The sequence below is a fragment of the Equus przewalskii genome, chromosome 9 (assembly GCF_037783145.1).
Source record: "Equus przewalskii isolate Varuska chromosome 9, EquPr2, whole genome shotgun sequence".
In the NCBI taxonomy this organism is placed as follows: Eukaryota; Metazoa; Chordata; class Mammalia; order Perissodactyla; family Equidae; genus Equus; species Equus przewalskii.
The window spans coordinates 74,687,865-74,702,148 of NC_091839.1; the positions used below are offsets into that span (position 1 = coordinate 74,687,865).

At 37.3% G+C, this 14,284-nt stretch overlaps 1 protein-coding gene across 13 annotated transcripts in view; it reads right to left on the reverse strand.

Annotated features, from left to right (window-relative positions):
- PTPRK (protein tyrosine phosphatase receptor type K) overlaps positions 1-14,284 on the reverse strand; it is a 503,656-nt gene that overhangs the window by 390,512 nt on the left and 98,860 nt on the right. The window lies entirely within an intron of this gene.

Below are 14,284 nucleotides of genomic sequence, written 5' to 3' on the forward strand. Positions count from 1 at the left end.
CTGAATACTAAAATCAAACTCTTTCTGAAGTCAAACCTTTCAATAAAACCAAGGGTCAGATTAATTTAGAACAAAGTTGAACTGGAGAAAAGCAAAAAGTCAGTTAAGGTCCTGGACGGCTCTGAACATTTTGTGAAGGACATTCTTTCAAAAGATATTGTACTAGGATCTTCCACATTCTCCCCTCCAGGGCACTAAGGCAGTCTTAATTTCATGACTGAGAATAACAGCAAGAAACATACAGAATTATCTTTCACAGTTCTTTACTGTTCGTAAAGAACAAGCTTCATTCAGCTAAAAATACAGACCATTTTTCTTTTTATTTTCTTAAATCATTTGAAATATGCAGGGTTTTAAAAAGTAAGAGGAGAGTTCTGGACAAAATATGTTGACAAATACAATTTCCTTAGCACAGTTGTTTTATGACCCTCAAAAATGGACAATATTTTCCAATTGTAAATTAAGCTGGGAAACACAAATTTGTTTGTGTAAGTGATCATCAACTTTGGAATGATCTTTCTTGCATTAAGGACACAAAAAAAGTTGAATACATGACATTAAGACACACGCACTACACAATTAAAGTAGGTCATTCTGAATAGGTCATTTTTATCTATGCTAATGAGAAACTATAAACTAAGTTCACTCCTATAATCCCTAAAACTTATTACAAAAAAGCTGCAAATACTTCACAAAAAACTCAAAAGAACAGGAAAGGAACTTATTACCGACTATCTTAAATGTAATTCCATTTAAATTCTGAGTCAATATAGTCCACTCCCAGAAAAAGAGATTACTGGAAAAAGTGTAAAAATTGATACTTTTAAATAAAGTTCATATTTCCTCTGAAATCTACTGGGATTAATAGATTTTTCCCCCTTTCAACTCCGCACTTCTGGGAATACTAAACATACAAAATAAGAATTGACATACCACGATCAATATTGAGGTAGTTTACATCTGCTGTAAGGAAAAGCAACACTCTTGCTCAATTAAAGTACTGAAATTCAAATAGGAAAAGATAACCCAAGAAGATGCAAGAACAAATGCCTTTGAGGGCATAAGTATGAGTCACTGGTCATAATAAATTGCTCTGGTTAAACACCAAAATAAGAAAATTTATGAATAAAACTTTGTAAAAGGATAACCATTTCACACCCAGAAAAAAACCTTTGCCCTTTTAGTGGTTAATTAGTATGCAAAAACATTATTTGAGCCTGGCTCCTTCATAAAGCAAAAGGAACTTGAGAAACATTTGTGGAAATCTAAACCCATCATTTATTGATAGATGCAAATGACTCTTAATGAGGAAAGAAGAGCTCATTTCAAACACACCCATAAATTATCTAATTATTCATGCCTAGACTTCCATTTCTAGCCAAGAATATATGTTTAATATATATAATACAAGACTATTTAACTCAAAAGACTTCTTTACAAATTGTCTATGATTCAAAGCAAACACTATATTCCAACTGACTGAGTAATCTTCCTTTAATAAGACTGAATTAACCAGAACAGAGTTGCAAGTCCAGCTGCACTCCCCTCCATCTTTGCAGAAAGGCAATATTAAAATCTCCCAAACGTCAATCAGTAACACTTAAGGAATTTTAAGGAACCGACACACACTACCCACTTAGGTGGCAGAAGAGAGACAGTGTTTCTAGATGCAGCAATGGAGTGATGGTTAAATAGAGCTCTGCTATTTTACTGCTTTGAGCTTCAATTTCCTCCACAGCAAAATCAAGTTAATAATAGCCACAGTATGGTGGTATGAGGATTAGTGATAATGCATGGAAAGCCCTTAACACTCAACAAGTTTTTTTTAACAGCACCCTTATTTTTGTTTCATGCCCCGTTCTTCACAGTTTATTCTGTATATATGCTATACAGATGCAACCCTATGCATGTATTCAACAGCTAAAGTCTAAATGAGAAAAAAAACTTAAATGGCTCCCATATAATTTACCCAGAAAGACTAAGAGTTTCCAGAAAGGCAATATTAGCATATTACCATACCCAGATGTCCCCCAACACTTACCAGACACGCTTTCAGTCAGGAAATACCTCCCTTTAGATCAGGGGTCAGCAAACAATGTGTAAAAAGCCAATTAATAAATATTTCAGGGTTTGCAGGCTATACCATCTCTGCCACAACTCCGTAATTGGTCATTGTTGCAAGAGAGCAGTCACAAACGGTAACCAATGGTATGGCTATATTCAAACAAAACTTTTCTTTACAAAAACAGGTGGCAAGCTGGATTTGGTCCCTGGGCCACAGTTCACCAACCCCTGGTTTAGATCACTCGGATCTGAAGTATACTTGAAAATTATAGGTAGTACACAGTCTGGTTAAAAGCTTACCACCAAGGGTCTCTGATTTCGGCATTACCTCCAAATGACTCAATTTTCTTTCCCACATATCAAAACACAGACAGGAAACTGAACTAGAAATGGAGTCTGAAGGGCAGCCTGAAACCAAATTAGATTATCTGTCTGGGCAGAGGTTAAGTCAGAAAGTGAGAATATGAGAGAGCTAAAGACACTTTTCAAGGTCCTCAAGTCTAAAGGCTTCAAATTTTTAAGACCACAAAGGAAAATACATTTCACGTTGTGACACAACAAATACATGCACACAAGAATTCAAATATTTATACAGGTAGTTTGTGTGGACACACAAATACACTGATTTACTCAACCACTTATTATCTCCTAGTGTGGGTCACTAGTCCAGTTTTCTTTCTAGAAGTGAAATGAAATGAAGAGAAGTTGTGTGAATCAGGGAAGGAGATAAAAGAAAACAGGCCAGTAATCCTCTGTTTCCAATACCTGTGAGCACACGTCCACTGTGGGAGAAGACCCAGAAGACAGGTGAGAGCAATGCAAGTCCCTATACCCAAGTTTCAGGTCTCAGGCACAAGTGGACGCCAAAAATAAGCTTTTGAGACCTAGACGGCCCTGACAGTCTGTATGTGACTTCATCCAACCTCATTACGGACCTAATGGATGATTACATGCCAAACAGCCATAGAAGTGATTTCACAGATGAAAAGAGGTTTATTAAAATATAAAAGGAACATACTAATGAAAGGTACCTTATAGCAGAAAAAATAAAAATTGCCCAGGGTCACAGAGCAAGAAAGTCTCAGAGCCAGGATCTGAACCCAGGCACTATGGGTCCTTCACTCTTAGCCACTACACTAAAAACTCCTCAAAATCAGGTGGGAATAGACATTTTCGGAATCGTCCAGTACAGCTCCCCCAGTGGGCATCACCTCAAGCCATGAGACCACTATCCACACAGCCATGTGAGGGCATGGTGGTGCTGCCCCCTTTGAGGATAAAGTGTAGTGAACTTTGAACCCCATCACATGTCAAAGTCTCTCAGGCTTTACGTCACAGGTAGGAATGGGTCTTTATTGGACAGAGCTACAAAAGGCTGGCTGATTAACCTGTGCAAGAAAGTTTATGTAAATAGGGTGACTTAAGGCTGAGAATTTGTATGATCAGAACACTATCCTATCATCCCTGCTTCATAACCTTCACTTTGCACCTCATCCACCCCAAACATGTATAAACAAGTGGCTCTTCTATCTTCAAAAACATTAAAATAAATTAAAAGTAATTTTGTTCTGGCAATTTATTGCAGTAGCCCTCACATTTCTGGGTAATTTATGGGTGTCTTTCTAATCCTAGGATCAGAAACCAGGTGTATTTCCAAAGATTGTTAATGTATTTACCCAAGTCTCTTTTCCTATTTTTTTTCCTTTTATCTATTCCACTAGAATCTCATCTTTTTTGCTTTGCATTAGATATACAATCTAAAGAAACCCATTGAACAAAGTAATAGAGAGTAAATGTACTGAAAAATAAAATTCCCAACTGAAGCCATATTTACATTTTAGTAAAATTGGAAACCACCCAAGCTCACACTTATACATGTCTTTGTTTTGTTTTGTTTCTCGTGGAGAGATCCTGGTGGGCTCCACTTCACCCATATCAGACCCAGCCTGGCTTATTTCAGCAGTGGCTCCTGACTCAGCTCGAGCATGATGAGTGATAGATCACTTTCATTTACGAAGAGAGTTCTGAGAAATGCTGAAACCATGTAAAACAGAATTCCATAACCCGGCCTCCGAGAAGAAGGGAAAAGAGCTGCCATGAGGCTGTGCATTTAAAGTTTTATATCAGATTGGCAAAGGAATCTCAAATATACTCAACTACATTTTAAGAAGGTCAACAATTCAGTTTTGTAAGACTTCAAAATACACTTCAAGGAACTGATAATCAGCTAACGTAGGTAATGAAAATGCATCTCAAAAGCAAAAAAATACATATCTGTCTATTTTTTCATTAATATGAAGCCCTTTTTTAATCGAAATGTTTCTTCTAGACTTGCTGTAATGTAGAAGGTATACAGATCAACGTCTGGGTTTTTCATAGTTCTTAAAACACATTCTTAAGAGTAAAGAATTATGGTTCTTTCTGCCATTTTCTTTATTTAGAAAAAGAAAGTTGGATATCATCATTTCAATTGGTATATTAACTACTGATATCGGACGTATTAACCAGTTCTTCTCTTTCTAAGCATCATTTGAAGAGTCAGTTTGGCCTTCTCCCAGGTCCACAGCAAACAAGCCACTCACACAAACACACGCAAATCGTTACGTTAATACTGAGTGATGTCAGAAACCCTGCTGTCAGGGATCTCTGCCCCTTTTCTCGTAAAAGCAGCATTCTGGGCTTTAACCAAAGTTTTTGTGAGGCTTTTGCTATAGCCTTTAAAAGCGTCAACTTCTGACCAAGTCAGTGCTGAAAGCCTGAATCACAATAACTTTCTCTTCTCAAATCGCCTTTCTTAGGAGAGTGCATATGGCTACCATGTTGTGGAATCACCACGTAAAATAAAGATATCTCAAGCAGCAAAAAACACTGCTATACACAGACCTTTAAGGGACATCTAAGCCAATGGCCATTCTAACCTAATGGAGAGAGTCTTAATTAAGAGAATGGTGACTAAGCTTTTACACAAGGCCTCATCAAGATCGAGGTCTCCCTGTGTCTTTGTTTTCTCATCTCTAGACCAACAGAAAAACAATTTGGCTTCACTTTCCCATCTCTACTTCCACCTACTACATACAAATACTGTGCCAATTAATTTGAAAAATCTCTCCACAATATCCTATCACATTAAAGCAAAATGCTATACACACTGAAGGCATCATTAAGTTAGGATTTTAGTTAGGAAAACATCTAGGTAGATCCTTATTATTGTTTTATATTTACATAAATGCTTTAAAGTAATGCGACCAATAATTTGGAGGATTATAAAACGCAAGATGAGCCTACAACAATAGTCCATCATTTCTGAGCCTTTGTGCAAAGATAAAGTGGCTCTATGGCAATAAATTCAGGTGTATGTCAGAACTTCATGCCACCACTGACTCCACTCCCCAGTAGAACTCCTAAAATGTAAACGATCACAATTCAACTATTCTTACATAATAAAAATATTTTAAAGATGTTGACTCTGCCTAGATTAGAATTTCATATGAAATTCAAAAATACGAAAAATGCTTCAGTGCAGAAAAGCAGTCTAGGCCTGGAAGAATAATTTAATAGAGATATGAAGTTAACTTTGTTTTGCTGAAAATGCCATGCAGATCAGGGGCTTACAGTTCCCAAGAATAGGAGGTATAAAACTATCTACAGACTTGAAATATCCCTGCCTTATCAAATTCAGATGATTAGCCGAAGCACTGTATTTCATTTATTTAACATTCTTCACTTTACTTTTCCCTCCAGTTCTTGCTCTAAAACAGAAGGATGGACTTTAAATCTATCAAACTGTACAGTTTACTGATAAAAGGCAAACACGCTTCTTCAGAATGAAACATAAAAACCTGAAAATCTTTCATTTCAAACATATGGGGGGGTGAGAAGTTGGCAAATCAGATTTGAATAATAGATTACAATCAGTCACAGTGGGAAGGTGGCATTTGAAGGCTGGCACCTCAAGCCATAGTATCTTCTAAAAATAGATAAAATAAAGACGTTATTACAACGTGGAGTTTACAAGGTCATCTTAGCAAATAATTAGTGAAAACAAATTGTCCCTAATTAATGTCCCAATAAATTTATGAAAAGTCTGTCATCCTCACTCACCAAGCAATGGTAAATTACAACAAAAGTGAGCACTTTTGTCCATATCATTTGCAAAACGTCAGATGATTGATAACATTTAGAGTTGACAGTACACGGGGCAGCAAAAGGAGGCACTTTCTTTAGGGGTAGCAATTTGGTTTTATTTATTGAAGATTTTAATCACTTCCTTTTTAATCCAGCAATTGCACTTCTAGCAATCTACCCTATATAAATGTTCACATATGTGCAGTCCTAAATCCTATAAATACAGGCTACAGCTACCAACCCCCACAGAAAACAAAAACAAATTATCTATGGGTCTTTTCAATGACACCCAAAGACAGCGGAGCTACCTTCAAGCTTGAAGGGCACTTACAGCCAAACTGCTTGCAAATAAAATCACAAACTTTAGAAGAATGAACACTTGTAGGGTATTATAATAGTTAATTCACATGAGGCACCTAAATGTTCAACTTTATCAACTGGCAGAGACGAAGACAAAACATATTTTAAAAGGCAGTCTAGAATCCAGCAAGTATTTGGCAAATGTTGAGACAATAAAAAGATCCAAAGATATTATAGAGGTAAAGAAATGTTGAACCAATTGCACAAATGGAAAGAAGAAAATGTCATAGAAGATTAATGACATACAAGTATCGTTCCCCAGCCACCAACTCCTTCAACTGGATATTTAAGCAGATTGAAAAAACAAACAAAAGGAAACTACTTATGAGAAGTAACATTTTATGATAAAACACTCAAGATAAGATTGATTATAGCAATAGCATTGTAAGTCAGCCAAAAATAAAATTATCTAAAAGAATAGCTTTGAGTATAACTTCCTAGTATTCTCCTGACTTTTAATAACATAACTTAGCACTTTTTCACTTATCATGTCGGTAACTTCAGGCTTCATCTGAAGGTACAACCAGAATGAAAAACAGATTAAGGCCTAACAGAGAACTAAACAGGTCAAAAGCATTTCCGTGCTACTTCATCTGCAATGAATGGGTTTGCAACTTTGTCAGAGAATGCATATACAGGTGTATTTCCATGTGAAAGGCCTGGACCATGATTGTCACTGTCTAGCTACTACTCATAACATTATTTAATTCCACATTTTTCTAATAATCTGATATTAGTAAAACAGAATCTATTCCTAGAAACAGCATTTTCAATTAGTGGAAGACAATTCAATCAACTGGTGAAATCACATGTTAAACTTATTAGTGGAAACACAAACATATCTTTCAACTTCAAGTACCTTCCTAATCACTCCTTTTATCACTCAATTTTATGTTTCATTTTAGCCTAAAATTTGGATTTTACCATAGATTTACTTAGATCAAGATGACGTGCGGAGGAGGTAGTGCCGGAGGACGTGAGGCATGAAAATGAAAATCACGGTGCTGAGCAAGCAATCCGCTGATATTCCAAGTAATTGTATTTGACTAAGATTCCTTCAGGAAAAGCTCTGCAGAGTGCCTAGTAACAGGAAGTACTGCTGGGCTAGAGAAAATAGATGATAGAGCCCCAGGGGCATGAAAGCATCTCTTGGGGTAGGAACAGGAGAGACTTGGGGGTGGGGCCCTGGGGAAGCTGTGCTAAAGACTAAGAGCTTGAAGAGTCCAAGAGGGCAGAGGGTGGGGGTGAGAGTCCAGTGAGGTGAGCCACAGATGGACATGAGAGTGGACTTTGTGACCTATACAACCTAAGTGGCAAAACCATAATTGAGGTAATTGGCGTAACCACTCATGATACCATGAATTGTGTCTCCTTAAGAACTGCCAGTATAATACACAAAAGGTTTTTAGATAAGTAAGAGGCATTCAGATTCTTGCTCAACAGGTTTTAATCCCCAACCTGTTAAGAACTGCCTCATCTAAAAGGAAATGTGAGGTTAGGAAGCTTCTCCCTGCTGGGATCAGGTCTACAAGAAAATATCCCCCCATAAGATGACAATCATAGATTTATAGGATTCTGCAGTCCACCCCACCCCTCCCCCTAGTAATCCATAAAAAGGACTGGCTACATTTCATATTAGGATTTGTTTTTCATTTATTCGAAGCATCTTGTAAAACAGACAAAAAGATTTCTTTTTGCTGTAGAGATATTGACAATCACATGATCATGTTTTCAAGAAAAATTATCTTTACCAAAACATTAAAAGCCATTAAAAGTTAGCGACTGGTCACGTGGCCCTGCACCAGGCTGTGGCAACGTCTGCAAAATGAAGTCCTGAACTGAGGTATGTGTGATTTTTTTAGAGACCACAATGAGTGAAAGGCTATTGAATCTGACTCAATGGCATTAATTACACCTCCAAGGGTGAAGTGAGAATTGTGTGAGTCAAAGAATAAAATTTTATAGTACTATAAAACACTGGTCGAGAAGTCGCAGGGGAAGGGACCTGCAGGGTAAGTAATTAGAGGCAGGAGAGCTGACTTGCTGCCCAGTCACTAACTTGGCTTAGCCTTCAGTGGTAAAACTTTCTTCCCAGTCTTAAACTTATAATCACAATAACACCGACAGCCTCCAAAGACAACCAAATGAACACACGCCCCCTCTTAAACATTTGAGACACAAAGTAAATCTCTCCAAGGACCCAGCGTGCCAGGCATACGGCATTTATTCCAAATCTCAGTGTTACCATGGAGAAAAGTCAGATCTAAAGCAGTCAACATTATCGTATACATTATACACCAGAACATATAAACATGTATTTTCACACAGAGAAAGGAGGAGGAGATTTTTCAAGTTTCCACTCCTAAATTGAGAGCAGTTTTATTTCAATCCTATGATCAAATCTATTCTCTACATATTGACAGCTTCAAGCAGATATAAGTAACAACAAATTACAATATGTGCCATTTGGTCTGCAGTTTTGCAATTACAATCTTTAGAAGCATTAGAATTCACAAACAAAACACAGCAAGGCTGTATGGATCTCAGAGGGGATTAATGAAAATATTTGATCAGAATACAAATACAGTGTAAAGCCAACAGTTATTTTTAATATACAAAAAATATTTAACACAGTTCACAGCACATAGTAAGTACTAAATAAACATTAGTTGTTTTCTTTTTTTAATTAAAAAAATCACATACAGTCCCACCAACCAAAGATAATCAATGCTAACATTTTGGTGCATATTTCTTTCTAGGTTTTCAAACATTATATTTCCTTACTGCTAACTGCTGATATTTAGGAAAGCCACCCACTTTTTGAAAATTTATATACCCAGTCATTTTTCTAATCATCTAAATCTAATAATGTTACAGTTGATGTTACTGGGACTTCTAATATAAATTCATAATGTCTAAATAATGCTGTTTGTTCTCCTTTGTGTATGTATGTGTGTGTATATTTATTTGAATCCATAAGAATTTCTAAAATCGTATTAATAATGGTGACATTGAACACATGTTAATTTCTAGTGCTGTTCCTATTAGACCGTTGCTTTATTAGTAGATCAACGTCTCTCTCCACTCATCTTCAATGCTCCTTCCAAAATGGCATATTTAGGCTCAAGGTAAGAGTAGCGACAGAAGCTGTAATAGTGTCAGAAGTGGTGACAGAAATGGATGTAGAAATAGATGCCATTCTGGTCGAGATGAAACCCCAGCAGCAGGAGCAGCAGCAATAGTAATGAGAGCAGCTAATGATGACCAGCTACTATGCGGCAGGCATTGTTCTACGTGAAGTCATTCATTTAATCCTCACAACAACCTAAAAAGATGGGTAGTAGCATTATGTCCATTTTATAGATGAAGAAACTAAGGTAAGCTTAGTTTACTGAGCTCAAGTGATTTGTTCAAGGTCATAATGCCAGTCAGGTTCCAATCCAGGATCCAAATCCAAGCAAAGTTGGCATTTCTGAACTTTCTTGAAATGGATAGAAATCAGCACTTCAAAGGGAAGATGAACATCAAATTTGAGGAGAAAGTCAACAGGAAAGCCAGGTATTACCAAGTGAAAAATGCAGACTCAACAAGCAGCCACAAACCATAGGCAGATACCATGGGCATTTCTACAAACGCAGGAAAAGATTTCTGGAGAAAGAAAATACGTTTTTGCACAAACTATGGCCAATGGCAAGAGTTCCCTTAGGAAAAGCAGATTTCATGCATAATGGCTTCCTCTTGGCCCAACAAACTCACAGACTTCTCAAGTCAATGAATTTTAAGTAAGCCACTGGCACTAGTTCTCTTTCACTTCTTTCTCCCTGTTTCTTCTCTTAGAGAAGGGGAAGGAGGCAGGGTCTCATTTAGCAGCTGTGGCTCAGCTGTCTACTCCACATGCACACACCAGGAATTTGACATCTCTTCAGACATGCCATTTACAAGCGAGAAATTGTTGGGAGAACAAGAATACAGGCCTCTTTCAGTTAGCATCTCTTTTGTGTAATAAATATTTTTAACTTGGTTTATTTCAGCATCTACAACCCATACATTTCCTCAGTAGTAGAGGGCATTTAATTTACTAGAACCAGCTATTTGAGGATGGTGACTGTATTTAAGCCCGCCTACATATCGCTAAAGCAGGACAAGGCAGTGACATTCTAACCTGACTCTGAGTTCAAAGTAATCCCATAAAGAAAGAAACAAAATATCAAGGGTATCTGCCAAGTGTCTACCTGCATACGGTGCTCCTCAGACCAGTGTATAAAAGAACACTCATTTGTCCCTCACCTCAATGAAGTCCACCCTAGTTTTCCAGGAAAATGCAGGGCTCCACTTGTTCTAAACACTCATTTATTTAAAATGAAGGAATTTGAAAATGTGAGGAGTTGCAAAAGATCCTCAAGCCCACTGAGTACAATTCTCCACCCAGTACAGGAATGTCCCCCAGATCTCAGGACAGATGGCTTCTCCGCATCTGCTTGGATATTTTCACGCCCTTCATCTTAAGGCAGGACTTCTTTGCTATCAATGGTATTCCACCATGATGGCTTTGAACTCACTTGACAATTCAGATGGAATGGCATGACACTTGAGAAATCCAATCTTCCCCAAGACTGCATCCTATCAAGTCTAATTCAGCCATTAGACTGCAGAATTGGAAAGGATTCTAAGGGTCATTTAAGCACAGGTCAGTTTTCATTTAACCTAGCCCACAATTTAGGTTTACTTAAGTAGGAGGTTTAAGTTATAATCATCATTGTATGAGGATTACCCTCCCATACTGAGCCAACTTTTCAAAACAAAGCTTCATTTCTGGGGACTTTTTCTTATTCAAACTGATATCGACTTTTTAATTATTCTCTTTCCAGCCCATTTAATTGACCTTAAAAATCCTGACCAAAAAAAAAAGACTAATAAAAGTTAGTAGGTCACTAAAGGAAGCAGAAAGTACAATCTTGGGATTGTGATGTCTCATGGGTCACAACTTGGAGAACAAAGAAACTGGCTCCATTCAGCCTTTAAGAGTGACTGCACAGAGAAACAAATTCTCTGTGCTACTCCCCAAACTCTAAGGTATAACCCTATTCATATTAAACATGCTTGTAATATTAAGTAAAATAAATGCTCATAGAAAAAGGCTGCGCTTTCTCCAACTCCCAGTATGGAAGTAGCAGAACTAGAAGGGATGTAAGATTTTACCGGAATCCGCTCCCTGTCTCCAGGTGGTGCCTCCTCTCACAGGGGGACTCCCTAAGGTTAACTGACCTTCCCAGACTCAGCAGATAATGACAGAGAGCCTCCATCCCAGGCCCCTACCCCTAGTGCACCAATTCTTTTTTCTCCATCACACACCACCTTGCAATGCTTATTGTTCAGCTTGCCTCCATTAGCCAATTTAATTTTTAAAATATTTTTTTTTACGAGTGAGCACATATGACGTTTCTTCAGAGTGGAAGATTTTTTAAAGACAGCAGATATAGTATGTCATTCACCTAATTTAAAAGAAAATGAATCAAATAGGCCAGAACTTGGATTGCTTTGCCACTACTTATTTTCAAAACCTCATCTTCTGGAGATTAGTTCTTTTCTTGCTCTGTCCAGTCAATCTAATGTAATAAAGCCATTTCTAAGCTTTTCTAGATGTGGCTGAGAATATGAGAAAGCAAACGCTTCAAGAAAAGATCAGATTTTTTTAAAAAGAAAGAAACCTAAGTATCTTTTGTAAATCACATCTTGTGTGTCTGACAACATAGGTAGCACTTTCATTTAATATTTACAAACATTTCATTTGCTTTTCTATTATTTCCTTTAATATTTACAAATGTTCACTTCCATAACTATTTCATTTAATACGGATATTTAATATTTACAAATAGAGTCAGTGAAAATGTTCTCATTTTACAATTCAGAAAACTGAGATGCAGTACACTTCATTGATTTAGCTAAGACCACAAAGCTACTAATTGGTAAAATGAAACCTGTATCTCTGATTCCAAAGCTTGTGTACTTTCCAATCCACCTGAAAAACAACGGCAACTGGGGTCTTGACCACATGAGGCAACATGAGGCAACGGCGGAGACTCTTCACGAGCACACGGTCTAGATCAGGTAAGTGTTACTAAATCAGGCAGCTGTGGTTTTGCTTTGATAAGCTTTTTTCAATTTCTGCTCATTTGCTCACATGATTCAAGTGTCAGCACAGCCTGACAGAGCTGTTCTCTGCACGTCACCTTCCAGACGTGCTTCCCAACAATCTCAGAATTCTCCCACGCCAAGGCTTCTACGTGAAAAATACAAGGAAAAGAGATTTTCCTCTAAGAATTTTGGTATTTATTCTTGAGAAAAATCTGGATGAGGCATCATATGAAAACTTCACTTGTGTTTAGTGTCCAAGGCCACAAGACAATTGCCAAGCTTTTCCTTTGAATGAATAACAGTTTATTATTTTAATAAACACAAAAGAACATTCGTATTTCAGTAGTGAAAAGGGTGCCATTTGAAATGTATATTGACAGAAAAAAACATTCTTCTCACAAATCACTTAGGCAGAGATGATTCTTGAGGATAATTTCCACGTGTCAAGTCCCCTTCTCTACTGAGAGAACAGACTAAGGAGAAGCACCTGAACCCAAGAGGCAGCCGAGGAGCCACGTAGAAGATAATGCCACGAAAAAATGAACCCTAATCCAACAATTGTTATGATTATAATAAGTCCCCATCTGTAAAATACTCTAGGTGTTTATTCACTCAATCACAGTAGCCTGTGTGAATAAAGCAAGGTACAGGCACAAAGGAAGGCTTTAACGAAAGCTGTTGCAAATGACTGAAAATATAAGATGAAAAACTTCCTTCTTGTATGTGTGACTAAAAAAAAAACTTGGTTGTGTTAAATTTGTGACAGTTGGGATTAAATATTTGGGGCTAATAATATCTGTCAGTAACATCAGAGCTCAATGAACCTAGTTACCAGTAAAGAACTCAACTCAATAAACATTTATTGAACCGCCAGCAGCACCATTACTGCACTGGTTGGGAATACAGAGAAGAACAAGTAGCTGCATAAAGGGGGCAGGGAAATATAAGTAAATAATTACAATATGAGGAATATACACCGTGCATATAGTAACAGGATAAGTGATTAAGAACCTCTATACTTGGGTAGGTGTTCGACAAAGACTTCACAAAAAATCTGACATATGAACTAAGTTTTGAAGGAAGAATGAAGACTGACAGACAAAGAAAACAGCACATACAAAAACAGAGCTAACTAAAATGGGATTAACTTTGTTTTGGGGCAGTAGCAGGTTTAAGAGACGGATGCTAAGAGAAGAGCTGGAGAGGCAAACAATAGTCAGTAACAAATGGCACTGTATGCCAAGCCGAGGACCCAGGACTTACCTTATAAGTAAGGGATGCAAGTGAAACATGTGTCTTAAAAAGACCATGTCAGCAGTAGTGTAATGGACAGATTGTAGAGGGCCACACACGAGACACAAAGACAAGATATGAAGAAGTGATTGCAATAGTCTGGGTGAGAGTTGCTGAAGGTCTGAACTAACAGGTGTAAAATCAGACCTGCTTTTAGAACGGTGGTGGACAGATGTTTCTTTTTTGCAAGTGACGGGAAAATAACATAAAACCATAAATTGATAGGCATTATTTTTTTAAAAATTAAGAAGTTTACACATCCAATAAGTCTTGGCTTTCCTTTAAAACTGAAATTAGAGGAGAACGC